At 41.7% G+C, this 27,972-nt stretch overlaps 1 long non-coding RNA gene across 1 annotated transcript; it reads left to right on the top strand.

Annotated features, from left to right (window-relative positions):
* The first annotated feature begins 281 nt into the window (after nt 1–281).
* On the top strand, nt 282–18,107 carry LOC144326192 (uncharacterized). The gene is made up of 3 exons (XR_013391388.1): nt 282–385; nt 505–537; nt 17,787–18,107. It is a non-coding gene; the product is annotated as an uncharacterized LOC144326192 (long non-coding RNA).
* The last annotated feature ends 9,865 nt before the right edge of the window (nt 18,108–27,972 follow it).

The following is a 27,972-nucleotide window of genomic DNA, read 5'->3' as shown; positions in this document are numbered from 1 at the left end:
ATAAGGATAATAAATACTTGAAGATGTCTATTTCTGCATTATTCATTCTGGCTCACTACAGTATCATCAAGGTATCAATGCTTGCACTTTTATCTCCCAATGTGACTGACAGTAATTTGATTTCTTTTGTTTCTGCTGCCCCCCCCCCAAATATGCCTTTCCTTGCTGTTGTCAAATCCTTTTCATATCTACCACTTCACTCTTTCCTTTCCCTTTCTTTCTCTTATGTTAGCTTTAGTCCTTGGCTACAGTTAGACCATTCGTTAAGAAAAACTCATGAAGGAGAGGTATACCTGAAGAGGCGTCTCCACCCCCATCATTCAGCCCGGACACTGAGGTCCAGCTCCGAGGGCCTTTTGGCGGTTCCCGCACTGCAAGAAGAGAGGTTGCAGGGAACCAGGCAGAGGGCCTTCTTGGTAGTGGCACCTGCCCTGTGGAACGCCCTCCCATCAGATGTCAAGGAAATAAACAACTATCTGACTTTTAGAAGACATCTGAAGGCAGGGCCTTGCAGAGCCAGGCTGAGGCCCAGGCCAGGTAGATATGTGCCCCCCCTTTTTTTACCCTGGGGATAAACGCCTCCGAATTCGTCCCAGTGCATCCCCTGTGATTGTGAATATGCTGACTGAGGCCCCCTTTGGAATCAGAGGCCCAAGCCAAGTGGCCCACATGGCCCCCCCCTCTGTTTGGGCCTGTCTGAAGGCAGCCCTGTTTAGGGAAGTCTTTAATGTTTGGTGTTTTATTTTGTTTTTAATATTCTGTTGAGAGCCACCCAGAGTGGCTGGGGAAACCCAGCCAGATGGGTGGGGTATAAATAAATTGTTGTTGTTATATCAGTGGTTCACAATCATGGAACCTCCATGAGCAGAATTAGTCTATCTCTGAATACCAGTTGCAGTGCAGAGGCAACAGTGGGCAAGGACTAGTGCCTTCACATCTTGCATATGTGATTCTTGGAAGCATCTGATTGTTGACAGCTTAAGAGAACATGTGACTTGATGGACCTTTTGATCTTATCCAGCACAGGCAACAACCAATTAATGTGCACCCAAAAGACACACAATTTCACACATGCACACAGTGCCGAACCCAGAAGTGACCGAAAACATCACAAAACAAGTCATTAAAAGGTTAGAATGGTGGCGGAATGGGAGCATGGCACACTTATATGCGCTCCACCAATGTGCGGGGGGTGCGGGGCAGCAACAGAACTCTCGCACGAAATGAACATTGACTGTAAGGATCTTCTTGTGCAGCATAAGGCCACTAACTGTTTTCCTTCAGGAGAGCTATTTGAAGAAAGGTTAAGCATCCCCTTCCCCACTCCAAATTCCCAAATTTGGAAGTTGCTTTTTCCTAGGAAATGGGTTTGTCTGGCTCTTGAGTCTCTTAAGCCAATATTTTGAGTCCAGCTATTTTTTGGAAATCCATGGGCAGAGGGGTGAAAGGGATGGCGGGGGACATTCAGAGCATTTTACAAGATTGGATGAATGGCTTTTCCTTAGTTTATTGGATAAGGTGGCCTTTTTTGTGGGGGGGAGCCTAGCTTTAGGCCCCACCTACACTATACATTTAAAGCAGTATCACACCACTTTAAACAGTCATGACTTTCCCCCAGAGAATCCTGGGAGCTTTAGTTTGTTAAGGGTTCTGGAGGTTCTTAGCTGGACCGTATTCATCTCACAGATCTACAATCTGCAGAGTGGTTTAACACTAGAAGATCATCTGAACCCTTATATATTTAGCTGATCACTATTCTTTGCAGGAGGCGGCCTCTAGCAGATCCCATCTCATCAAAACTTCCACTCTATATTATGTAGGAATTAGGCCTTTAGCATAGTGGTCCCTCCCCAGCACCAGAGTACAGTGCTGATAACACCAAGGTTGCAGGTTTGATCCCCATATAGGACAGCTGCATATTCCTGCATTGCAGGGGGTTGGACTAGATGATCCTCAGGGTCCCTTCCAACTGTACATCTCCACTATTCTACAAATGCTAGATAGGTACTGCCCTTACTGTGTTTTTTGAGCTTATTTCTGTTTTCAACAAGTCTTAGTGGAGTTCGCTTTCTCAGTCTATATTGGAATTGGAATTGTTTTTACATATCAAATTGTTGCAATTGTTTTTATATATGAAATTGTTGTTTTTATTGTGAAATTGCTTTGAGATATTTTATGCAAATTCCTATAAAAACAAACAAACACATCCCTGGATATATATATATTTTATAAATTTTGTTCTCTTGATAATGTTGTAGCTTTAACATTTTATGTTGATTTTTAATAACCTCTATCCACCTTATGGATTTTTTTTTTTAATGGAAGGATGTTTCAAATAGATAAATAAACGTTCCTGTGCACACACAGAGGTGCAAATGGGCAATATGTGGCACATAAATCATGAAGCCTTATTCCATTAATGTATTATAGATGAAAAGAATGCAATATGAACAACTTTGAAGTGGATATAGACTATACCTTAAATGGGGAAAAAGTTTTAAGACTCTTAAGATTTGAATGGGACTTTGTTACTGATATTGGACTATCTAAATTTAAACTGGAGAAAAAGTTTTACAACTTTAATGGCGGACTTGAGATTTCTTACATCCGGCTTTCTGTTTCTTTGTTGTCTCTAACTTGGAAACTTTTAACTGCTCCCTCTTGAGGGCTAAGAGGGAAAAAATTGCAAAGTACCTGACTAATAGTGGGATTTTCCATTGCAAGTTTTTCCTGTGAGAACGGCCTTGGGATATGAGTGGCACGGCAGAGGAGATAAGAACCAGATCTAAAGCTAAACTAACACAAAAGAAAAGAGGTTCAATCTCTGGCAACACAGTGCCTGCACCGGATACTGTGACAGCAGCATCAATGGAATCTATGACACAGGCACTGCTTAAAATAAATCAATCCCTTGAGGCCTTAACAAAGCAATCCACAGAAAACTCAAAGAAATTGACAGAACTTACAGCAAGATTGGATTTGAACACCACATCAGTGGCAACAAATACAGAATCTATAAATAGACTGATCCAGGAATCTTCAGAAACGAGGAAAATTGCAGAGAGTGCGAAATTTGTTGCAGGTGAGACACAGGAAAGACTTGTGCCGATTGAGAAAAAGGTGAATGAGCATGAAGCGGCCCTCTCCTTACTGGAATTACAACGGAAAGAACGGAATCTGAAACTTAGACAGGTTCCAGAGAAAGAAGAGGACAATCTGGCGGAATTTCTCACAGAGGCAATTCTGGAAAATTGGCAAGGAGATCTGGAGGAAGATGAAGTGGGGATAACAACTGCTTTCAGACTTGGTAGAAAGCAAAGTAAGAAGTCAAGGGATTGTCTGATTACCTTTAGAACCAAAGAGGAAAGAGACAAGATACTGAACCTTCATTATCAAAAAGCTCTGGTGATTGGAAACATTCAAGTTCAAATCTTTAAGGACATCCCTAAATACATCTTGGAAGTGAGGACTTTTTACAGAGACCTTGCCAATCTGTTGAGGAAGAACTTTATACCCTTCAGGTGGGAATTTCCACAGGGGCTGTCCTTTAACTACAAAGGGAAGAAAGTAAGAATAAGAACAGTACAGGAGAAAGAGTACTTTTTGGAGAGAAACCTAGAGGACCTACAGAAAGGTACGGTGGACTCGGCAAAAGAAGGACAAGGATTAACATCAGAAGGAGGAGGGCTAACGGACATTGCAAATCTATCATTTGGACTACCACAACTGCCAACTGAAGAGGAAGAAAAGCTTGGAGCAGTCGGAGGATCAAACATCTAACAAACAAAATGTCTCTGCAACTTCTAAGTTGGAATTGTAATGGTTTGAACCATCCCAGAAAAAAACGACAAGTTTTTTACATTTTGAAAAGGGAACAACTGGATCTGATATGTCTACAGGAAACTCATATAACCAGAGCACATAGGAAGCTGTTGGTGAACAAAAGATTAGGACAAGAATTTATATCTTCCGACAAAGTAAAAAAGAGAGGAGTAGTGATTTATGCAAAAGAAAAATTGGACCCAAAATTAAAATTTAAGGATGAAGAAGGAAGATATCTGGCAATTGAAGTACAGATCCAGGGGGAAAAATACTTGATAATTGGAATATATGCACCAAATGATGGGAAGGCAGAATTTTTTAAGAAGTTGCATGAGACTTTACTGGACTATCTTGACTGCAAAATAATAATGATGGGGGACATGAACGGAGTGGTTTCTACAAATATGGATAAGGCACAAAGACAGACAATATCTAAAGATGGAAGACTACCAAAGACTTTCTTCGAGATGACGGAAAATATGGACTTGATTGACATTTGGAGAACAAAGAATCCTCTCGAGAGAGAGGGAACTTTTTTCTCGGAATCTAAAATGACATGGACAAGAATTGATCAAATCTGGGTATCTAGTGTGATGGCTACAAAGATTAAAAAAGTAGAAATCTGCCCAAAAACCTGCTCCGACCATAATGCTGTAAAGATGGAAATGAAAATGACAACAACTGGATCCTTTAGATGGAGAATGAATGACTCCTTATTTAGAGATGAACAATTCTGTAAAAAGGCCCTAAAGACACTGAAAGATTACTTTGAGATAAATTTGAGAACAGATGTTGAAAAAAGAACAATTTGGGACGCGAGTAAAGCCGTGATGAGAGGCTTCCTGATACAACAGAATGCAATCAAGAGGAAAAAGCAAAATGAAAGGAAAGAAAGAATTTTAGAAAAAATGAAGGAAGGAGAAAAGAAACTGAGGTCAAAACCAAAGTCTCAAGAAATTTTGAGAGAGATAAAGTATTACCAGACGCAATACATGGAACTGACAAATCAAGAGATAGAATGGAAAATTAAACAAATGAGACAAAGGACTTTCGAGTCAGCAGACAAATGTGGGAAGCTCCTTGCATGGCAATTGAAAAAGAGGCAAAAATTGAATACAGTTACTTGCCTGGAGATAGAGGGAAAGAACATTCACAAGCCAAATGAGATAAGTAATTGTTTCCAAAGCTTTTTTAGGAAATTATACACACAAGGGCCAGTGAACGATCAAGAAATAGATGAATTTCTTAAAAATCATGGACTACCTAAAATTTCAGAACAGGGCAAGTTGATTTTGAATGAGAAAATAACAGAACAAGAAATAGAGGAGGCCATTCAAAAGGCACAACTGGGAAAGTCTCCAGGACCAGATGGCTTGACGGCCAGATATTATAAAGCTTTGAAAGAAGGTCTAGTGCAACCATTGAAAGAAGTCTGCAACGAAATACTGGAGGGGAAAAAGGCACCTGAAACGTGGAAAGAGGCTTTTATCTCACTTATACCAAAGACTGAGACAGAAAAGAATCAGGTTAAGAACTACCGCCCGATATCATTACTAAATGTGGATTACAAAATTTTTGCAGACATTTTAGCAAAAAGACTGAAGAAAGTATTGATAGGTGAGATTCATAAGGACCAAACTGGCTTTCTCCCGGGAAGACACATGTCTGACAATGTGAGGAATATAATAGACATTGTGGAACTGCTGGAAAGGAACATTAACAGAAAAGCGGTTTTGATTTTTGTGGACGCGGAGAAAGCCTTTGACAACATTTGTTGGAGCTTTATGAAAAAGAATCTCCAAGGGATGGGGGTAGGCCAAGGTTTTGAAAATGGTATAGGTGCAATATACTCTGAGCAGAAGGCAAAGCTAATTGTGAATAATGTGATAACGGAAGAGATAGCTATAGAGAAAGGAACACGACAGGGATGCCCTATTTCTCCCCTACTTTTCATACTGGTCCTGGAGGTTTTGTTAAATATGATTAGAAAGGACCAGTTGGTTAAAGGAATTCAGGTCGGAGTGAGAGAGTATAAACTAAGGGCATTTGCAGATGACCTAGTTCTGACTTTGCAGCAGCCAAACACTAGTACAAAAAGAGTTTTAGAACTGATTGAGATATTTGGTCAAGTTGCAGGATTTAAATTGAACAAACAAAAAACTAAAGTCTTGGAGAAAAATCTAACAAATGAAGAAAAAGAGACATTCCAGAATGAAACAGGTTTGGGGATAGCAAAAAAAGTGAAGTACTTGGGGGTGAATTTGACAGCGAAAAATGTGAATTTATTTAAAGACAATTATGATAAATGTTGGACAGAAGTTAAGAAAGATTTAGACATATGGTCAAGGCTGAAACTTTCCTTGTTAGGCAGAATTGCTGTCATTAAAATGAATGTATTGCCTAGAATGTTATTTTTGTTTCAGACATTACAAATAATAGACAAGATGGACTGTTTCAAGAGGTGGCAGAAAGACATATCGAAGTTTGTTTGGCAGGGCAAAAAGCCGAGAATAAAATTTAAGACATTAACAGATGCAAAAGATAGAGGGGGTTTTGCCCTGCCGGACTTAAGACTTTACTATGAATCAGCAGCGTTTTGCTGGTTGAAAGACTGGCTGCTCCTCGAGAATACAGACATTTTGGATCTTGAAGGATTTGACAACAGATTTGGTTGGCATGCATATATATGGTATGACAAGGTAAAAGCGCATAAAGGTTTTAAGAACCATATGGTGAGGAAAGCTTTGTATAATGTTTGGATAAGGTATAAAGATTTGCTTGAAAGTAGAACCCCTAGGTGGCTGTCACCAATGGAGGCAAAAGAGGTGAAAAAATTGAATATGGGTTCTAATTGGCCTAAATATTCTGAAATCATAGAACAGGATGGTGAAAGAGTAAAATTGCAGAGTTTCGAGAAGCTGAAATTTAAGGTCAGAGATTGGCTACATTATCGACAGATAAATGAAGTTTTTAAACAGGACAGAAAGAAAGGCTTCCAAGTGGAGAAGTCAAAACTAGAAACAGAACTGTTAGAACCCAATACTAAAAATTTGTCAAGAATGTACAACTTGCTGTTGAAATGGAATACTCAAGATGAAATGGTGAAATCTAGCATGATTAAATGGGCACAGGACATGGGGCATGACATTGAGCTTGCTGACTGGGAGCAGTTATGGACCACTGGTGTTAAATTCACAGCATGTAATGCCTTAAGAGAAAACATTATGAAAATGATCTACAGGTGGTACATGACTCTGGCCAAGTTAGCAAAGATCTATCATTTGCCCAACAATAAGTGTTGGAAATGCAATGAAACGGAGGGAACCTTCTACCACCTTTGGTGGACCTGCCCGAAGATTAAGGCCTTCTGGGAAATGATCTATAATGAAATTAAAAAAGTTCTGAAGAGAACCTTTATTAAAAAACCAGAAGCCTTTCTCTTGGGCATGGTGGGCCAAATGGTGCCAAAGAAGGATAGGACATTTTTTATGTATGCCACAACAGCAGCAAGAATTCTTCTAGCAAAGTATTGGAAGACGCAAGATTTACCCACATTGGAAGAATGGCAGATGAAGGTGATTGATTATATGGGACTGGCAGAGATGACTGGCAGAATTCGAGACCGAGGGAAAGAGGCGGTGGATGAAGATTGGAACAAATTCAAAGATTATCTTAAAAATTGTTGTAATTTGGAAAATTAGGGGCTCAGAGTAATAAGAGATAAAGAACTACAGTTGTATTAATAATTTATAGAAGTTAAATTTATGAAATATAAATAAGTTTATTATGAAAGGGTTGCTGAAAAATCATGAAACAAGAATGCAGAAAAGGGGTGGTATGGGGAAGTCGACTTTGTGTTTGCTTATGTTTTTGCTTTGTTTCTTTTTTGCTTATGGAAAACTAATAAAAATCTATTCAAAAAAAAAAAAAAAGAGAATCCTGGGAGCTTTAGTTTGTTAAGGGTTCTGGAGGTTCTTAGCTGGACCGTATTCATCTCACAGATCTACAATCTGCAGAGTGGTTTAACACTAGAAGATCATCTGAACCCTTATATATTTAGCTGATCACTATTCTTTGCAGGAGGCGGCCTCTAGCAGATCCCATCTCATCAAAACTTCCACTCTATATTATGTAGGAATTAGGCCTTTAGCATAGTGGTCCCTCCCCAGCACCAGAGTACAGTGCTGATAACACCAAGGTTGCAGGTTTGATCCCCATATAGGACAGCTGCATATTCCTGCATTGCAGGGGGTTGGACTAGATGATCCTCAGGGTCCCTTCCAACTGTACATCTCCACTATTCTACAAATGCTAGATAGGTACTGCCCTTACTGTGTTTTTCGAGCTTATTTCTGTTTTCAACAAGTCTTAGTGGAGTTCGCTTTCTCAGTCTATATTGGAATTGGAATTGTTTTTACATATCAAATTGTTGCAATTGTTTTTATATATGAAATTGTTGTTTTTATTGTGAAATTGCTTTGAGATATTTTATGCAAATTCCTATAAAAACAAACAAACACATCCCTGGATATATATATATTTTATAAATTTTGTTCTCTTGATAATGTTGTAGCTTTAACATTTTATGTTGATTTTTTATAACCTCTATCCACCTTATGGATTTTTTTTTTTAATGGAAGGATGTTTCAAATAGATAAATAAACGTTCCTGTGCACACACAGAGGTGCAAATGGGCAATATGTGGCACATAAATCATGAAGCCTTATTCCATTAATGTATTATAGATGAAAAGAATGCAATATGAACATCTGAACTACAGCTTTCTCTTGTATGAACCTGCTGATTCCTTAAGATCTTCATCTAAGGCAGAGTGAGAAACCTTTGGCCCTCCAGATGTTTCTAGACTACAAGCAAGCATGGCCAGTGACCAAGGATGAGGGCACTTACAGTTCAGCAACATATGGCAGCCCAAAGGTTCTCCATCCAAGTTTTAAGTCTGGAAATCCTACTTTCAGGAAGCTAGGCAACTGGCAATGGGAGTAGAAACATTTCTGTGTAGGTGACCCACCCCACAGAAATGCCCCTCGCCTACTTTCATTCACAATTACATCCTTACATCCTATTCAGCAGCAAGCCACAGTGAGTTCCATGGGACTTATTCCCATTTCATGTATATGTGTGCACAGCTGCAATCTTTGATACTAAGTCAAAAGAATCTTGAGAATTCAGCAGGTATTTCTTCCTCTTCTTTTTCCTATTATTATCTTGCTGCTGTTGATATTTCTCTTCCAGGATTATGGTACTTGGATAGATTTTAGTTTGGTTTCATTTGTATAATATCATGAATGGTTTTATTTTGGGTTCCTAAGCTGCCTTGAGTGGGACGCGGGTGGCACTGTGGGTTAAACCACAGAGCCTAGGACTTGCTGATCAGAAGGTTGGCGGTTCGAATCCCCGCGATGGGGTGAGCTCCCATTGCTTGGCTCCAGCTCCTGCCAACCTAGCAGTTCGAAAGCACGTCAAAGTGCAAGTAGATAAATAGGTACCACTCTGGCGGGAAGGTAAACAGCATTTCTGTGTGCTGCTCTGGTTCGCCAGAAGCGGCTTAGTCATGCTGGCCACATGACCTGGAAGCTGTACACCGGCTCCCTCGGCCAATAAAGCAAGATGAGTGCCGCAACCCCAGAGTCGGTCCCTTTACCTTTAAGCTGCCTTGAAGGCTCAATAGAGGAGAGGACCTTACCCATCTGTGCAACTTCCACACACATTCACTCATAGGTTTGCTGAATCCCATTTCCACATGCTCTTTTTTTTAAAAAAAAAACAAAACCTTTCACATAAATTTGCATTTAAATAGGGGTTTTTAATTAAATAGTTATTTTTATCATTCATTTTCTCTCAAGATATTTTTAATTCATCATGCTACTTGGGAGTGGGAGTTGAAACCCTTTGTTAAGGGTGGGGCTGAAACCGCTTTGAGGTTTTCCTTACCATATGAAATAAACAAAATAAAATAAACCTGAAAGAGAACATTCAGGAAGTATGAAAGAATGGATCACTAAGCATTGCATCCCATGTCAGTCCTAGACTACACACACACTGCAGTTTATTCTGCTTTCCTTTTATTTTGCACATTATATTTGAGTTTTCATACAGCGTAAAAGCCATTAGTGGAACGTAATGGATTATCGCGCAAGTTCAGTGCTCATTTGGTGGTATTTGATTCAAGGAAAAATCCATTTGCAAGCCTGGAATCTGCTTGCAAGCCTGGAAGTTTGTACAAGGCAGTGCACCAACTGAAGCCCTTCAGGTTTCTCCACAGATTGTGGAGCCTCATTCCCTGCTCTTCCATTGTCTCCTCTCTTCAACAGGTGATTCTGCAGCCCATTAAAGATTCTGCAGCTGGTTTCCTTACAGAAAGTTGCTTGTGGAATCCCCCCCCCCCCCACATCATCCACTCCAAATAACTGCTTGCAGATTATCATCCCCATCGTCAGATCCATTGCTCAACTGGTGGGTCAATCCTGCGGTTGGTGGTGATGCTCCACAGGCAGATTTCCTAAAGGAATGTTGTTTGTGTGGCATGCCCACCCTGTCCCCAGGACTGTCTGAACAGTTAAGTAGTTGATGGGTCGTGGTAGTGGTGGTGATGCTCCACAAGTAGGTTTATTTTATTTTATTTTTATTTTTAGGAAAGCTATTTGCAGAGCCTCACTCAGAACCTGCAGGATCACAGCTGCTATGGGGAGTGGGAAATGTGGGGGGAGAGATTCTCCTGGATCTCTCTGCTTATCAGCTGTTCAGCAGACTGGATTCTGATCTTTAATCTTCCTTTCACACTGCAGTACCTGCTGGTGTGAATGAAATTTTGTGCAACATGGAGGTATACAGGAACTTACAGCTGTAAGTTCTGATCCACACATTACTCTGGAGGTGCAGGTCAGCACAGCTTGGCAATCTTTGTATCAGAACCAGAACTGTGGGGTGTGTTGACCTCTTCAAATGAATACAATCCAATGTATCTAATGTGAACTTAAAGCAACAGAGCTATCTCTCAACAGGCAAAACGAATATTACAGAGTGATACAAACACTATCTTAAGTATTCGTATGGGTCTTGCAAAATATTTTCTGTATTTCTAAAAACAAACATCCTCACAATAATTTTTTTGGGGGGTGTGATCAGGGTTTTTCTTTCTTTCTCAAAAGTCCCCTTTAAAAAACCTATCTGTCCATTGTTGTTGTTTAGTCGTTTAGTCGTGTCCGACTCTTCGTGACCCCATGGACCAGAGCACGCCAGGCACTCCTGTCTTCCACCGCCTCCCGCAGTTTGGTCAGGCTCATGTTTGTAGCTTCGAGAACACTATCCAACCATCTCATCCTCTGTCGTCCCCTTCTCCTTGTGCCCTCCATACAAATTGGTAAAGTCTGTGTTGAAGAATTCGATCTTTCTCTCATCTGATTCACCGCACAGGCTTGAGAGACCATAGATTTAGTAGCAGTATTTGAAGAATCTCAACATATGAACTCACCCAATGCCCAGAGGGATTTGTTTTTTAATGAACCAGATGCTTCCCTTCCTGTACTGTCAGAGACTATGAGCTTTGCAGGCCACTGCGCACAAAAGTACACCAGATTCTGAATTGTTTTTAATTTTAGGAGGGCAGCTCTTATGGTTTTTTATAATCCTATGCTCCAGGAAATCTATTCTGCAAAGAAGTCCAGCAACAATTCACAAAAAATAGGTGTGTGTATAAGTATGCCTATTCCTGTAGTGGAATGCCCTCCCATCAGATGTCAAGGAAATAAACAACTATATGACTTCTAGAAGACATCTGAAGGCAGCACTGTTTAGGGAAGTTTTTAATGTTTGAAGTTTTATTGTGCTTTTAATAATCTGTTGGGAGCCATTCAGAGTGGCTGGGGAAACCCAGCCAGATGGGTCGGGTATAAATAAACTATTATTATTATTATTATTATTATTATTATTATTATTATTATTATTATATAGGGACACAGGTGATCAGGACTTGCCGATCAGAAGGTCGGTGGTTTGAATCCCCGTGACAGGGTGAGCTCCTATTGCTTGGTCCCTGCTCCTGCCAACCTAACAGTTCAAAAGCACATCAAAGTGCAAGTAGATAAATAGGTATCGCTCTGGTGGGAAGGTAAACGGCATTTCCATGCGCTGCTCTGGTTTGCCAGAAGCGGCTTAGTCATGCGGACCACATGACCTGGAAGCTGTCTGCGGACAAACGCCGGCTCCCTCGGCCAATAAAGCGAGATGAGCACCGCAACCCCAGAGTCGGTCACGACTGGACCTAATGGTCAGGGGTGCCTTTACCTTTTATTATTATTATTAGGCATAATGCACAACTACATCTTCAAATGTATTCGGTAATCAAGACATTACTGGACAACACATGTACGAAATTTTAGTTCTCTAAGTTATGGATGGGGAACCTCAGGCAAATGCAGCCCCCCAGATCCCTCTATCTGAACTCTCTCCAAGTCACTGGTCCTGCTTTGAACCCTGAGTGCCTTGCTGGAAAGTGCATTTAAACTCTAATAATGGTTCTTGCTTGCCTGCATGGAGGATGGATACATAAATGTTGCTCCATCCACTGTTGTGTACAACCCACTGACATGTGACTATCATGGGCAATTTCCACTCCTGTTTTTGTCAAACATCTCAGACATCTTTAGTTCTCCACTTTCTGATTCTTGGCTGACCACACATGTGGAGGGAACTGAGACAGTCCACGTGAGTGCAGCACAAAGCCGGCAGCTTCAGCCACTTATTGCAGAGAATGGATTGACTACCCCAGATGCTGACATTGGCACTTATTTATGGTCTATTATCCTGAGATGACAAAAGAGCTGAGGACGCAGCTTCCAGTCACTGCCTTTTAACTCACATCAGTACTGGATTTATGTCCTTGATTGTGAAGCTAAATCAGATCTTGACATGAAGACTTCTCCCTCCAACCCCCAGGATATTAATGTCAAAAGGCTCTTATTGGGTCCATAACATAAGTGATGTTAATTTTCAAAGGCAAAGAGGTAAAGATGCAAAACTGTGAGGCTAGAACGGCAATCAGAAAAGGTAACTAGCGATGCTTGACACTTTTGTGCCAAAGTTGGGGGATGGGAAGAAGACCACCTTATCATGAGCAACTCCACTCCAATCTCTAATCTCTAAAACATGTTGCTCCCTTTTCCTGATTTTTGTTGCTGCTCTTCTCCTGAGTTGCATAATAAACATTGTCATGACCTACAACCAGGGATGTAAAATGTTTTTTTTGAATCAGCTTGCATTTAAAGGCGAACCCGCCTAATTCTCACTTTCTGAAACAATATGCGAACCAAAACAACTAACCTTCAAAATTCACACTCTTCCAAATTTTGCAATGCAGTTCTCCAGCCAAGTCATGTATACTAAAATGAATAAACTAGGGTGACAAGGGCATACAAATGCAAGTACAGTGGTACCTGTGGTTAAGAACTTAATTCGTTCCAGAGGTCTGTCTTTACCTGAAACTATTCTTAACCTGAGTACCACTTTAGCTAATGGGGCCTCCAGCTGCTGCTGCTGTGCCGCCACCGCACAATTTCTGTTCTTATCCTGAAGCAAAGTTCTTAACCCGAGGTACTATCTCTGGGTTAGCGGAGTCTGTAACCTGAAGCATATGTAACCTGAAGCATCTGTAACCCGAGGTACCACTGTATTAGGGAGAAGAACATACAAAAAAAGGGCATTGTGTTAGGAAAAGCAGGATTGCAAGAATTTTGTATATTAGGTAAAATGGGTACATTTGGAGAAAATTGTGCTAAAATGTGGATAACTGAACATAAGATTGGGATGCCTACCTCCAAGTTTTGCAATGCTGTTCTCCAGCCAAGTCACGTGTACTAAATTGCATAAACTAGGGTGATAAGGGCATACAAATGCAAGTATTAGGGAAAAGAACATACAAAAAAGGCATTGTGTTAAGGAAAGCATTGTGTTAAGGAAAGCAGAAAGGCATTGTGTTAAGGAAAGCAGAATTTTGTGTATTAGGCAAAATGGGTACATTTGGAGAAAATTGAGCTAAAATGTGGAGAACTGAACATAAGATTGGGATGTCTACCTCTCTCTGGGATAGGGTTCTGGCTGCCGGGAACCTCATTGTTGCATGTAATTGGGTGAAATCGGATGACATGTTCCCTGGTAAGTCCCATGCATGTGCAGGGAAGTGGCAGCAATATTGTGCCTTTCCTTCATGCCTACCCATCTGACCTACCACACTGAATTGACTGCAAAAGCTGGGCCTATAACCGCAGGATTTCATATGTGTATGAACTACTGGAATCTTACATCCCTGAATGGACAGCTGATGATGGTGCAGATTGGGGAGGCATATTGGGCAGATAGAGGGCAAGTGTGCATCTCACTCCTACATGAGTGATTGGCAACACTTGTGACTTAATCAGCTGTCTATGTGGATATGGCAAGCTATGTGTTTGCATGTGGTTACAGGCTCTCAGTGGTGACTGGTGCTTCTTCTGGGCACATGCAGACTTCCTTTTGCACTGCACTTTCCAGGCACAGGTTTGTGCTCTAACTAAAGCTCTGTGTTCAAGCAATGCTTTTTTCTTTGTCTCAGTGCTTTCCTCAGCAAAACCTGTGTCTTACTGCTGAATCAGAGCAAATGGCAATCAGAGGTAAAATGTGGGTTTTCCCAGGGAAAGCACCAGTACAAAAAACAACAACCACTCAGACATGGAGCTTTAAATTTCAGCCCTGTGCCTGGAAACACAACAAAAAAGAAATCTATGAGCCTAAGACAGGTACGGCAGAAATCAGGGAGTCAGTGCTATTTTTCTAGAAAAAGAGGTGCTGGAACTCACCATGAATAGCAATAGTTCTCTGAGAATAGCAATGGCGCCCACCTAAGCCCTGGCTGGAGTCAATGATAGCCAGAGGTGGAGCCAGTGACAGAGTTAACTAATTCTGGTTTTGTTTCCATCCTACTTCCTGCTGAGTTCTATAAGGGCTAAACTGAGACTTTAAGGAGCAGGAAGCTGAGAGCCAGGAACACACACTGGACTAGTGGTAAGTAAGAACGCAGGCAGGTGGGGGCTGTCTTAAGGCAGGGACGAAAGTAGGCTTTATTTCACCTGGGCCAAATACCCAGTTTGGTATATCCCAACACACGTGCATTTGCAAGCACACACACAGGCTGGGAGCCTCAGTGGTGCTTCTCCGGAGGCAGGGCCAGATTTAGGTTTGATGAGTCCCTAAGCTACTGAAGGTAATGGGGCCCTTTATATAGCAGGCGGGCCCATTACTTACATCACAGGAGCCTACACAGCACAAAACACTGTTGCTGTATGTAGGTTTTATTTTATTTGTTTTTACCTTATATTTTGGAAATGTACATTCAGTTGTTGTTTTTCCTTTAATTTTTTTGGGGGGGGCCCAAGAGAGTGGGGCCCTAAGCTATAGCTTGTTAAGCTTATATGTAAATCCGGCACTGTCTGGAGGCTTCACCCAGGGCAAAAAACCAGCCACCCCCCCCCCATCTCTGTAGCTACAGCACTGCTCAAGGAAAACTGAGATTGGTGGGGCAGTAACCCACCCGTCCTAATTGAACAGCCTCCACTGCACACTTAACCATTGCATAAAGAATATTCAAGGTGGTTAATAAAAAAAAAAAATCCATAATGGAAAATAACTTGTCCTCACAATGTATTAAGCAAAAACATAATAAAAATCTGATAAGAGATGATTAAAAGGTTTTTTTAAGCAGGCTTTTAAAAACATAATTAAATTAAAATGCAGATTAAAACACAGGGCAGAAGAAAAGAACAGTAGGCTAAATACCTATGTAAATTAAAAAGGAGGATTCCTGCTGGCAACATCCATGGACAGGGAGAGAAACCTCCTTCATGGAGAGTTCCAAAGCCTTCTTCAGCTTGCAGAGAATAAATAGGGAGATTTATGAAAGCTTTGGAGATGATGTTGATGATAATGATGACTTTGCAACTCAGCAAACAGCAATGAACCATGTAGTTCATGGGCAGGGGAACTGTGGTCCTGGACTGCAGCCCCATTATCCCTGACAATAGACCATGCTTGCTAGGGCAGTTGGGAACTATAGTTCAGCATCATCTGGTGGACCCCAAGGACTCCATGCCTAATACAGTACACCAGACCCAGACAGCCCACCAATAAAAACCTCTTAATTTTACTACGCAGGCTTCCATCTAAGGTATTTCCTTCTTTGCACAAAAAAAAACCAAAAAACATAGCATAAGTTCCTCATCTTTTCCCATTAGCTTTTAATACATCTCGCTGCAATGGTGTCTGCATTCCCCTCCCTGTTGATTTCATTTGAATAGCAAGGCACATTCCTATTTGGAGTGGCTCAGAATGATGCCTCCTTTTCTATAAATTCATGAAGAAAATGATTATCATTTGTTGCCTGATGTCTTGCAAATGAAACAAAAATAATAACTCTTAGCAAAATCCATTAGAATACTTTCAGCATGAGTCATACTGCCCTTGAAGGTGCAGCTTAAAAAAGCAGAGAAATAGATTTGACACCACTTGGACTTGAAGCTCGGACATGCTGCATTAAACTGTTCAAAATTAATTTAATCTGAGCATGGAGAATAATAGCCTCTCAGTTCAAGACTTCAGATAGCAGCAATTTGCACCCGAAAGTACTTCCAAAGGGAAAGAATAAATGAAGGACGACTCTCCAAAACCGAGTGAGCAAATGTATTCAACTCAATAAAAGCCACTTGATCACCCTGTAAAAAGATCAGCCGCCGAAGCATCTTTGGAGGGTTGGGTGGCTGTGTGACGGTGCATGAGCTGGGAAATTTTCTCCTTCAAAGTCTGAATCATTCCTGAGGCGCATATATAACAGATCATTCAGGGAGTTTCTTTGAATATACCCTTTCAAAACCAGCTTTTCCAACAGGTAGAGTGATACGACTTCCTGTAACCACCTAATTTGGGGTTTCATAAAATGGAAGCAAAATCACTGCATTTTTACTGCCAGGCGTGGGAGAGGCACTTGTGCGCTTTTCTGGACCTGACCATCCTTGAGGTTTGACTTGGGAGGAGGGTACTATCTGTTGGGGCCAGCTCTAACAACAGGCAGAGTGATTCAGCCATCTTAGGCAACTGATAGGCGGTGTCAATAAAATTCAATTTGTTGTTGTAATTTTACTTCCTGGGGGAAGAATATTTTTGTTTCCTCACCACCACTATCCCATCTCAGATGTCAGAACAACTTGTGTCAGAAGCCTACTGTACTATGTTGATAGACTTAGACAGGTGGGTAGAGAGTGGGATGCCATTTGCTATTGCACGTCAGGGACCAAAATGACTTTGGCTACCACTGCACACTCAGAAGCAGGGATGATGTGGGGCCTGACTTAACTGTGAGTCTAGCCACAGGCAAAGCTCCTATGGGTTGTGGAGAGGGCACTCCCCCAGGACAATTAGTTACAGATAGGCTTGCTGCTAGGGAAGAACCTGTATCAACTGGGGTTGTCGTTGGGCATGTGAGTTAACTTGGCTTCTGAACGAGAGTTGGAATGATGATAAGCTGCATCTGTGGTGAAAGCATGAGTGTGACTTGTGAGTATTTCATGATTTAGAAATTGGTACTTGAGTTTTGATTTTCCTCTTCCTTCCTTGTCCCCTTTCCCTTGTGTGCTATATTTTTTAGATTGTATGTCTTCAGGTGGGGACTGTCTTGTTTTGATCATTATATAAGCTGCTCTGGGAGCCTTTTTGGCTGAAGAGGGGGTTACAAATGCTCCGGATAAATAAATATTTGCCCAGGCTAGTGAGTAACCACTAAAAAGATATGTTGACACATTGTTTGTATTGCCATGCTGCATTTTAATTTCAGTTTTAAAAAATATATTTATATTTATATTTTCATTAATTTTCAGTAAAACACTGTTACAAATAGCTTCATTTCTCATGTTTTAAATCTCTAGAACCCGATGAGCTGTACTCAAGGGTACTAAAGGAGCTAACAGGTGTAATCTCAGAGCCTCTGTCTACCATCTTTCAGAATTCTTGGAGAACAGGTGAGGTCCCTGCAAACCGAAGGTGGGCAAATGTTGTCCCCAGCTTCAACAAGGGGAACAAAGCAGACCCAGGTCTGCTGGACCAGTCTGCTTGACCTCAATACTAGGAAGGGCCCTGCATCAGATAAACAGTCTGCAAGCACTTAGAAAAGGATGCTGCGATTACTCAGACTCAGCATGGGTTTCTCAAAAACTTTTTTCTTTTATAGAGTTACAAGCTTGGTGGATTAGGGGATTGATGTGGATGTAAAGTAACTTGATTTCTGTTAGGCTTTTGACAGAATCCCCCTTGTTATTCTTTCAGAGAAGCTGACAAAGTGTGGGCTGGATGAGACAAGTGTTAGGTGGATTTGTTGCTGGGTTGACTCACTGAACCCAAAGAGTGCTCACTAATGGTTCCTCATCATCAGTGGGATGCCAAAGAGTTCTGTCCTGGGCCCATTGTTGTTCAATGTCTTAATAAACAAGCTGGATGAAGGAACTTTAGTGGATGATCACCCAATTTGCAGATGGCACCAAGCTGCGAGGGGTAGCTAATACACAGAAGACAGAATTGAGATTCAAAATGACCTTAACAGATTGGTGAACTGGGCCCAAACTAACAAAATGAATTTCAATAGGGACAAAGGTAAGGTTAGTCAGGAATAGCCAGCTGCACAACTACAGTGGTACCTCGGGTTACATATGCTTCAGGTTACATACGCTTAAGGTTACAGACTCCGCTAACCCAGAAATAGTGCTTCAGGTTAAGAACTTTGCTTCAGGATGAGAACAGAAATTGTGCAGCGGCGGCGCAGCAGCAGCAGGAGGCCCCATTAGCTAAAGTGGTGCTTCAGGTTAAGAACAGTTTCAGGTTAAGAATGGACCTCCGGAATGAATTAAGTACTTAACCCGAGGTACCACTGTATAAGATAGGAGACATCTAGTATGTAAATGGAATCTTAGTAGACTACAAGCTTAATATGAGTCAGCAGTGTGAAGAAGCAGCAAAAAAGGCTTATGCTATTCTAGGCAGCATCAATAGAAGTATAGCATCCCAATCAAGGAAAGTAATAGCATCATTCTACTCTGCCTTGGTCAGACAGCACATGGAGTACTGTGTCCAGTTCTGGGGACCACAATTTAAGAAGGACATTGACAAGCTAAGGTGTATGCAAAGGAGGTTTTACAAATATGATCACGGGTGCATTGTGGGGGGTGGTTACTTGGTGCACAGTTTTATGGAACACACAGTATTTTTCTATAGAAAATAAAAAGAATGAGATTATGCAAATAAGCATTCACCAGCATTTTGATGAAAGAGAATGATAAAAAGAGCTAACAGCGGTTCTTTCTCCCCTTTTTACCTATTCAATGTATATGCAGAATGTTGATATATAGTTTTGGTATATTAATTGTGAAGGCTTTTCTTCTGTTCAGAGATATTATGACTCTGTGCAAATGCACAGCAGAAGTTCCATCAAGTGGCAAAGGGCACATATCATATCCACATTAAAGTTTCATTTCTAGTCCCTCACTTGCCTTTTCCTTTTTGCAAATTTGCAAGAAGGAAATGCAAAAGGTCTTTTAAATTCTCAAACACCACATAATTTCTTCCGAATTGCCTGCCACTTGCTGTTTGTTCTATAATAATTCAAAGAAGACTGGTTATGCCAAGAACCTAAGAAAAAGTGACTTTGGAACATATTAGAAAGTTAAAGGAAATTGAAAGCCTTCATGATGTTAAACTGCACAACACAGCTGGGGCTGAAGCACACTGTCAATTACAAGTACTTGTAAAAGTACAGAAAGATTTAAAAGAAGAAGAAGAAGTATGATTGTGGTATTTCCTGCTAGGTCCAATCTAGAAGCTATATCACTAACTCTGCTGGTTTCTTTTTTGCTTATATCATAGCCATTTTCATAAGGAAATATCAGGTTCACCAAAAGCATTGGGTGGGGGGAAGAGAGAAGCACCACACTTGTTGTGCCCTCCTCCCCACAACCTCCAAGTGCATAGATTCTGTATGTGCTCTTGGGGACCTTGAGAGGCAATCAGCTATGTTTTACTCAGAGTAGACCCTTAAAAATAATAATTAATGTGACTAAGGCTGCATTCAGACATGTAGGTTAGTGTGTTACAGTGCTTTTCTTCTGGGGGTACTCAAGGGTTTGAGGGACCAGCACACAGAAGCAAGTGCTTCTGTCCCAATGTATTATTGTTCCTTTTACACAGCAATGTTTGTTGCTTTATGGAACTGTGGAACACCAGGTCACACCAAATTTTAACTGGCAGGAAAGAACCGTATGCTGGGATTCTGCCCCAAAATTAATCCACGTGAAATTACAATGCAGTGGTGCCTCGCAAGACGAAATTAATCCGTTCCGCGAGTCTCTTCGTCTTGCGGTTTTTTTGTCTTGCGAAGCACGGCTATTAGCGGCTTAGCGGCTATTAGCGGCTTAGCGGCTATTAGCGGCTTAGCGGCTTTAAGAAAAAGGAAACAAACTCGCAAGAACTCGCAAGAACTCGCAAGAACTCGCAAGCCCATAGGGAAATTTGTCTTGCGGAACGACTCAAAAAACAGAAAACCCTTTCGTCTTGCGCGTTTTTTGTCTTGTGAGGCATTCGTCTTGCGAGGTACCACTGTTCTAAACTCCCATGCTCTTCTCAGTTAAAACAGTTTCCCCGCCCCCGGCAGCAAGCAGGATAGACATGACAGGACAAGACAACACGATATGCAAACAGGACCATAAGGAAAGCAATGCCCTAGAGACTGTCACACCAGTCTCTACATCCTTGAACCAATGGGAGGGTGAATGACCCAGCAAATCCTACACTCAATCTCTGAACATCCAGAGGTGGGAGATATGCTAAGTCAAGACATGGAAGAAGTCATTGTTCACATTACACCAACAATGTGGAGGTTGGGAATGGGTGCCGTCAGTGAAGTCTAGCCCATTAGGGTGGGTAGGATGGTACGTCACAGTATAAGCCTGTCAATTTTCCAGCCCCCAACCATCTGCCCTCTTATGCTGGTTCAATGGACAGGTTCACCCCATTGATCACAGAACAGAATATGGGGCATGTTCTTCACAGATGTTTTTCCCCCACTGCACTGTTGCACGGAAAAACAGGACTTTATGTTTTCCCATAGACATGAATGGTAATAATTCTCTATGGTGTTCACTGTGGTGAGGACTTTATCTGCTTGATGTTCCTGGGTGGTTTGCAGTATAAAAACATAAATAATACATATTATAGTAACAAACGAAAACAATACCCCACCCTAGTTTAAAAGGCCATGGATTGTTTAAGTAGCCAAAGGCCTAGGAGAAGAGGAATGTTTTGCCTAGTGCCTAAAGATATGTAATGAAGGTGCCAGGTGAGCCTTCCTGGCGACAGCATCTCACAAGCATGGAGCCACTGCAGAAAAGGCCCATTCTCATTTTTCTGTCCTCCAGATGACAAGGAAACATTCAGTTGCATAATAACAGGACCGAGCTCCTGACAGAACCTGAGACTATACATTTAGGCCTTTATAAGGTACTAAACTCACACACTGAAGTCCTGCATGCACTTCAGCTCACATTAAGGAGGATTTAAGCATCTGAGCCATATGCACAATGAACAGCCATAGGCTTTAAAATAAAAGCACTGTGTAGTTCTAAAATACTGCAGCATAACACTCCCTGTTCTATTCTGAAACGTGAAATTAGGAGCTACTTTTTTATAGGTTTGGAAACATTCTTCAGTCTTGGCTTTACCTTAAGTATTTATAGTTTAGAGAGGTAAAAATAGGTATGTTCCCACTGCTAGTCGTAACACCTTAATTTTGTTATACCATAAAATTTGATAGCCCTTGTACATTTAGAAACTAAATGCTGTAACACCAGTTGTCAGGGATTAAATGCTTTAAAGGGGTTTAGTCTAAACATCATAGCTCAGCCTTAAAAAGATAAGTGGGTGCAATTAACCCATTCAGTGACCTATGGCTCTAACATCTAAAAAAGGAATTCCCTCGTGGCTTCACGCAACCATCCCTCATTCTATTCAGGTTACAGTGGCTACATTAAAGCAAGCCGAGACCCAGAGTTCATCTAATGTATGGGTGCTCGAGTAGTTAATAATGCAGGTTGCTGTGGAGATTTATTTCTCCTTGTGGTAGCTGGTGGGGTGAGGTGTGCTTGGGGTGTGTGTGTGGAATTTGTACTCTCAGGGGTTTGTTCTGCAAAATCGCCACCACATTTATACTCACTGGGGAACAAGATCTTGTAACAAGTTATTCCATGGGCAGGGCTATTTCAAGAGGTCTGGTGTCCATGTTGTGAGTACCTTTCTTCCTGTAGAGACAACCACTGAACAGTTCAGTTTACGATTGTTTCTTAGGCACAGGATATTAACATGAATGCGCTCCAGCAGTTTCTTGTTGGATATAGTCTGAGGCATCACCCTGTACCCTGCCAGCCCCTCAAGTTCCTTCCCAGCACCTTCTGCCTTCTGTGCTTTGGTTCAATGGTGGACACATTGGCACTATACATTTAAAGCATTATCATGCCACTTCAAACTGCATCCCTCAAGCAACCCCCAAAGAATCCTGGGAAGTGTAGTTTGTTCAGACTGCTGAGAGTTAAGGTACCCCTGTTTCTCTTTCAGAGCTACCATTCCCAGATTTCCCTGGGAAGAGATACACACTGTTAAATGACTCTGTAAACCATAGTTCCGTGAGAGGAATATCCTAACAAGGCCCTCTTTTTGTCTCATGCTTTCACTTCCCGCTTGGTTACAAGAAACTCTGATGTCTCACTGTCCACAGCTGCATCTCTCCCCAGCTGTTTCTTACCTGCCTTATCAGGCCTCCCTGCATGGAGGAGAAATAACATGGTTTCTCTAGCTGCAGGCTTGTCTGTATGTTTGGACATACGATTTATTAAATGATTTATGACAGCAGTAGCAGCAAAATACTGTATTTGTCTCTGGTGGTGATCAAGGAGGAGAGATTACTTACTTGGATGGTGGTTTAGGGCCAAGCTTCACTTTATGCAGCTTGCTCATACCTCGATATCTTAATATACATGGGTGTAATTCAACATCTTGCTAACCTGATCATTCCACATGCCTATATATTATATTGAGAGGCTGGTTAAGCCCACTCCCTGGTGGCCTGTGCCCTCTCATGATTCGCTGATTAGGCTAGCAGGTGGGACCAATTACCGAGGCAACAAGCTCAGCCCAGACACTTCCTTTCCTTGGGAAACAGTCCCCTGGACTTCCCATGTCAGATTCCAGTGTGGGGGGGGGAATGCCAGTCTGCATTGGTGCCCACAAGAGAGGGTGAGTGGACTTACCAGATGGAAAACAACAACAACCCCCCCCCTCCTCCTGTCTCTCCAGAATGAATTTGGGGGAGGTGGGAGCAGGAGACAGAGAAACCCCCATTATATTTATGGGAGTGCTTCCACTAATGCACCACGTTAGTTAAACCTGGTCCATTATTTCTTTTCCTAAAATCAGCTGAGGGCACGGGTGCCATCTTGCACCGAATATTGTGGCTGCCCGCAACAAAGTGGTTCAACTTTGCACACTGACTTTGAGGAGGCCCAGCCCCAGCAAATATATTATTGTGGGTGTTGAATCACCCATGGCCCCCTGGAGTTGGCTCCAGTGGCTGAGGGAGGGGAGGTGAATTTAGGACTGTCACTTTCATGCCTCAAAAACAATAACCAGAACAAAGTAGATGCAGATTTGCATAAGCCTTGCATATGCTGATTTACATGTATAGATAAAATCTAGAAATATATACAATAATGCATATGGAGATGCAATATATCTCACTGCATTGGGGAGCACTGTGACCAAATATGTCTACTCAGTTTGCTGTCCAGAGGCTCACTGTTGATGGGCAACATCAAGGCCCGTGTAGGCTCCATGCTCATCATCCATCATTTTATCTGGATTTACACTGGGCAGCCCATCAAACAGAGGATATCTTCAAATGATGAACAGTCCTCCAACCACCCTTCAAATAGAGGATTGTCCTCTGTGAACTAGGGATGGGAGAAAAATCCCATTTGGCTGGCATTTTAATATGAACCCATGTAAATCTCATTGCCCGAAATAATACACAAACTGAAATGCAGCTAGCCTTTGAAATTCACATGATGCCAGATTTTGTGATGCAATTCACCAACTAAAAATGGGTATGTAAATTAGGGGGGGGGGAGATCATAAAAATCTATACATTGATGAAAACAATCTACATAAATGCATTTTATTAGGGAAAATTGTACAAAAAAATGAATATATTAGGATAAATGTCCACCAAGATGCTGAGTTCTCATGAAAGAAATATTAACAAACAGATTCAGGAATGTGGAAAACTGAACATAAGAATGAAAGAAACTGTAATTGACAGCTTTGTTCATCCTTACTGTAAACTATGACCCATAGCCACCCTGACCCTACATTTTGGATCAGGGCTGCAGTGTGAAAGGAGGGGATTTATTCTTTCTGCAATGCAAATCTCTCCTTTTCCTGAATCTCCCTTGAGCCACAACAGGAAAATACAGAGCTATAGTAATGGGTACAGAAAAGCAGAGAACATATCAGTGAGCGCTGGGGTGTTTTGTTTTTGTTTTAGGGTGGAGGGAGCTTGTGTATCTTCGAAGCCTTCATTCGAAGGCTTAAAGCCAGTAGGCAGAATCAGTTCTTAGATGGGATGACTGGGCAATTGAGAAACACATGCCAGAGTGAGCTATGCAGTAATAAAGCAATGGAGGATCTGCCTGCAATTTCTGGGTCACACAATGCAACCTCACAGCCAGCTGGGAGAAGGAGACTGATCACGCTCATCTTCCATTACCCACTTCTTCTGTGAGTCTAGGGCATGAAAGCAATTGCCATTGTACTCTGACTTCAAGGCCTAGAAGTTAAATATTGACTGTGTTGTTGTATACAACTGTAAAGGACAGGAGTCCATTTTGAATCAACTATCCACTCATCCAGTATCAACATGGTCTCAGAAACCAAGTTTGCAGCTTATCAGAGCCTTACAATGTAATGTGGAGTGTAGGGCAACCCAGAAAAAAAGATGACATCTGGATAAGACCAAAGGCTTCTCTAGTCCAGCATCGTCTTTTCACCAGACACCTATGGGAAGCCCAGGAATCAAGAAAAGAGCACAACAGCACTCTCCCTACTGTGTTCTCCAGTGACTCGTATTCAGAGGTTTACCACCTCCAATACTAAAGGTAAAACACAGCAATCCTAGCTAGAAGGCATTGAGAGCCTTATCTTCCACTAATTGGTCTAAAACTCTAAAGTCATCTAAGGATTCATCCACACTTCCACTTGTCCCATGCCTAGAATGCATGAGTCCAAGCGGTTTTCCGCTTGACCAACACTTTCCAGGCATGGGTTTGAGTGGTTTTCGCTTTGGCCTGCTCCTTTCTAAGGGAAAACCCACTCTCCAATCTGGAGAAAACCCAACTGACCTTTGCTAAAGATTGGGTTTCCCCAGGGGAAAGCAGTGGGGCAAACAGCCCTAGGTTTGTGGCCATCACTACGTCTTGAGGAAGTAAATTCCATAGTTTAACTATGTAATATGGGAAGAAGTGCTTACTTTTGATTCTCCTGAATCTTCCATTACTGAGCTTCATTGGATGTCCCCGGGTTCTAACATTATGAGAGTAAAAGAACTCTCTAACCACTTTCTCCACACCAGGGATAAATGTCTGCACCTTTATCAAGTACCTGCTTACCTTTAAGAAAGCCCCAAATGTTGTAACCTTTCCTCATCTAGGAATCGTTCCAGCCCCTTGAAAATTTTGGTTTACCTTTTCTGAGCCCTTTCCAGCTCTACAATATCCGTTTGGAGATGCAGCAAGCAGACCTGAACACAACAGTCAAATGCAATTGCTCCAGAGATTTGAATAACTATGTTTAATTTAAATTGGGTTAACTGGGATGCATAACCAAATAAACAATGACTCCTTCCCAGTCCCCATATAACTACAAAATCTAACCGTTACTTGAATCTGCACAGTTTGGATCTGCACAGTTTGGCTTGCCATGACCCTGCGATCAGATTCACCTTCTTCAGGGAATTGCATCAGAAGAAGAATTGCACACAGGGCCACACCCAGAAGAACATCCACAAGATGAGTTGATAATACCAGAGCCCCTCTGTCCTTGCCATTCTCCAGCTCAGAAGCTCTACTACAACCTGGGTCTCATGCACTGTGTTGATTAGCTGATCAGTGGTGCCTCAACCCTTCTTTTGCTCAGACGTTTCTCTGCCTGCTCCACATATAGCATCAGGTGTAGGGCAGGTGGGCTTGCCGTAGCATAAATGGCCTCATGTGCAAAATAAGGAAGTTCCTCACTCTTGCCTTGGCCAAAAATGGTCAGGGGCCACATACCGATGGCAATGGACAGGGTCAAAGCAAAAAATATATGAATGGGACGCTTCTCTCCTTGCCTCCCTTTCATTAATCACCCATTACAATATTTTATCTCTTTCTCACACACAAATGTACATTCATACCAGGTAGAGGGCCTTTTTGGTAGTTGCACCTGCCCTGTGGAATGCCTTCCCAACAGATGTCATGCAGATAACAGCTATGTGCTTTTTTAAAGACATCTGAAGGGAAATTTTTAGTGTGTGATGTTGTATTGTGCTATTACTATTTTTTGTTGGGAACCACCCAAAGTGGATGGGGCAACCCAAACAGATGGGAGGCATATAAATCATCATCTTCATCATACACACTTATTCATTCATCCAAATGAACCAAGGTCATCCCCTCTCTTCAGTCATTTATCCATCACTTATTCATTCTTTCTCGGCTTGTGGTGGGGGTGAGGAGTGCACCAAAGGAAGTGGAGGGCTGTGCATATTTATGTCATTTTTACTTTATAGGCTCCTGGGATGATGAAAAGCAAGGTACACTTTTTAAATGACTACAACACACCTTTTTATGGAATTGTGCGACATAGGGTGTATCTGGGCAAGTGTTCCAGCACTGATAGCCACTGTTATGAACAGTATGACCCCCACACAAACATGGTGTGATACTTGATGTTATCTCTGACTGAGGGATAAATCACAATGTAAGGCAGGAGATATCCAACAAACACCACAACAAAAACACAACTTGCTTCTTGCTTGCATAAAATCTAGTTGCTATTTTTGCTAGGTATTAATTGTTTTATGATAGCTTTTCAAACTGCTAAAGAGCTGAAATGATGGGCATACTCTGTCTCAGACAAGAGGCTTAATTGTAAAATTGCACAGTGTTTATTGATTCTCCCTGACCATGCCATGTAATTATTTGTCTGGCAAAAGCTCTTGTCCTAGTAGGCATCTGAAGAACCAGCTCTCCTTGAATATTAATCTGAGGTCATCATTGCAAAAATAAAAATAAAGAATCCCACAGCAATAAACCTGTTTATGCACTGCCTGCAGAGAAAGGAATATAACCACAGCTTCCCACAGCTTCTTACTCAAAGCCTTAGATCACAAAGTGAGACCCTCTTGTGGGGGGTACATATCCAGGAAGTATATTTAGTGTGATTCTATCCATTACTTTGGAATACACTCCCCTTGGAAATTCAGGTAGGACATCCTTTTCCCCCCAACCAGGCTTTTTCAGGGCAGCATTGTTAGATATGGTTCCTATAAGCTTTGCAAATGAATTTAATATTTTTATTTTTGTTTTTGTTTTAGCTCTTTAATTATTTCAATCCTTTTGTTGATGTTGTTGTACACTGCTACAATATTTTCAAATGGTGGGTATAGAGGTGGATTTAGGGCAGTGTAACTGGTCCCCCCCCCAGGGCACAGAGGCCAACTGGGCAGGGCACCTTTCTGCTTCCTTCCCAAAGCCTAGTTGCGCGTGCTCTGCTTTGGGAAGGAAATAGAAGGGCTCTAGGACCCTGCCAGAGCCTCACACCTCTACGCCAAAGCCCAGAGCCTCTCTAACAGGCATCAAATTTTGGCCTTGCACAGGGCACCTGGTGGGAAGCTTATAAACAATGGAAGGAAGGAAAAGGCAAGAAATTTGAGAATGTGGTAGTGTTGCAATTCTCAAAACACTGGAGATGAGCTTATTAGTA

The sequence above is a fragment of the Podarcis muralis genome, chromosome Z (genome assembly GCF_964188315.1).
Source record: "Podarcis muralis chromosome Z, rPodMur119.hap1.1, whole genome shotgun sequence".
In the NCBI taxonomy this organism is placed as follows: domain Eukaryota; kingdom Metazoa; phylum Chordata; class Lepidosauria; order Squamata; family Lacertidae; genus Podarcis; species Podarcis muralis.
Note: the sequence above shows the minus strand (reverse complement) of the source record. Positions and strands in the feature narration are given on the sequence as shown.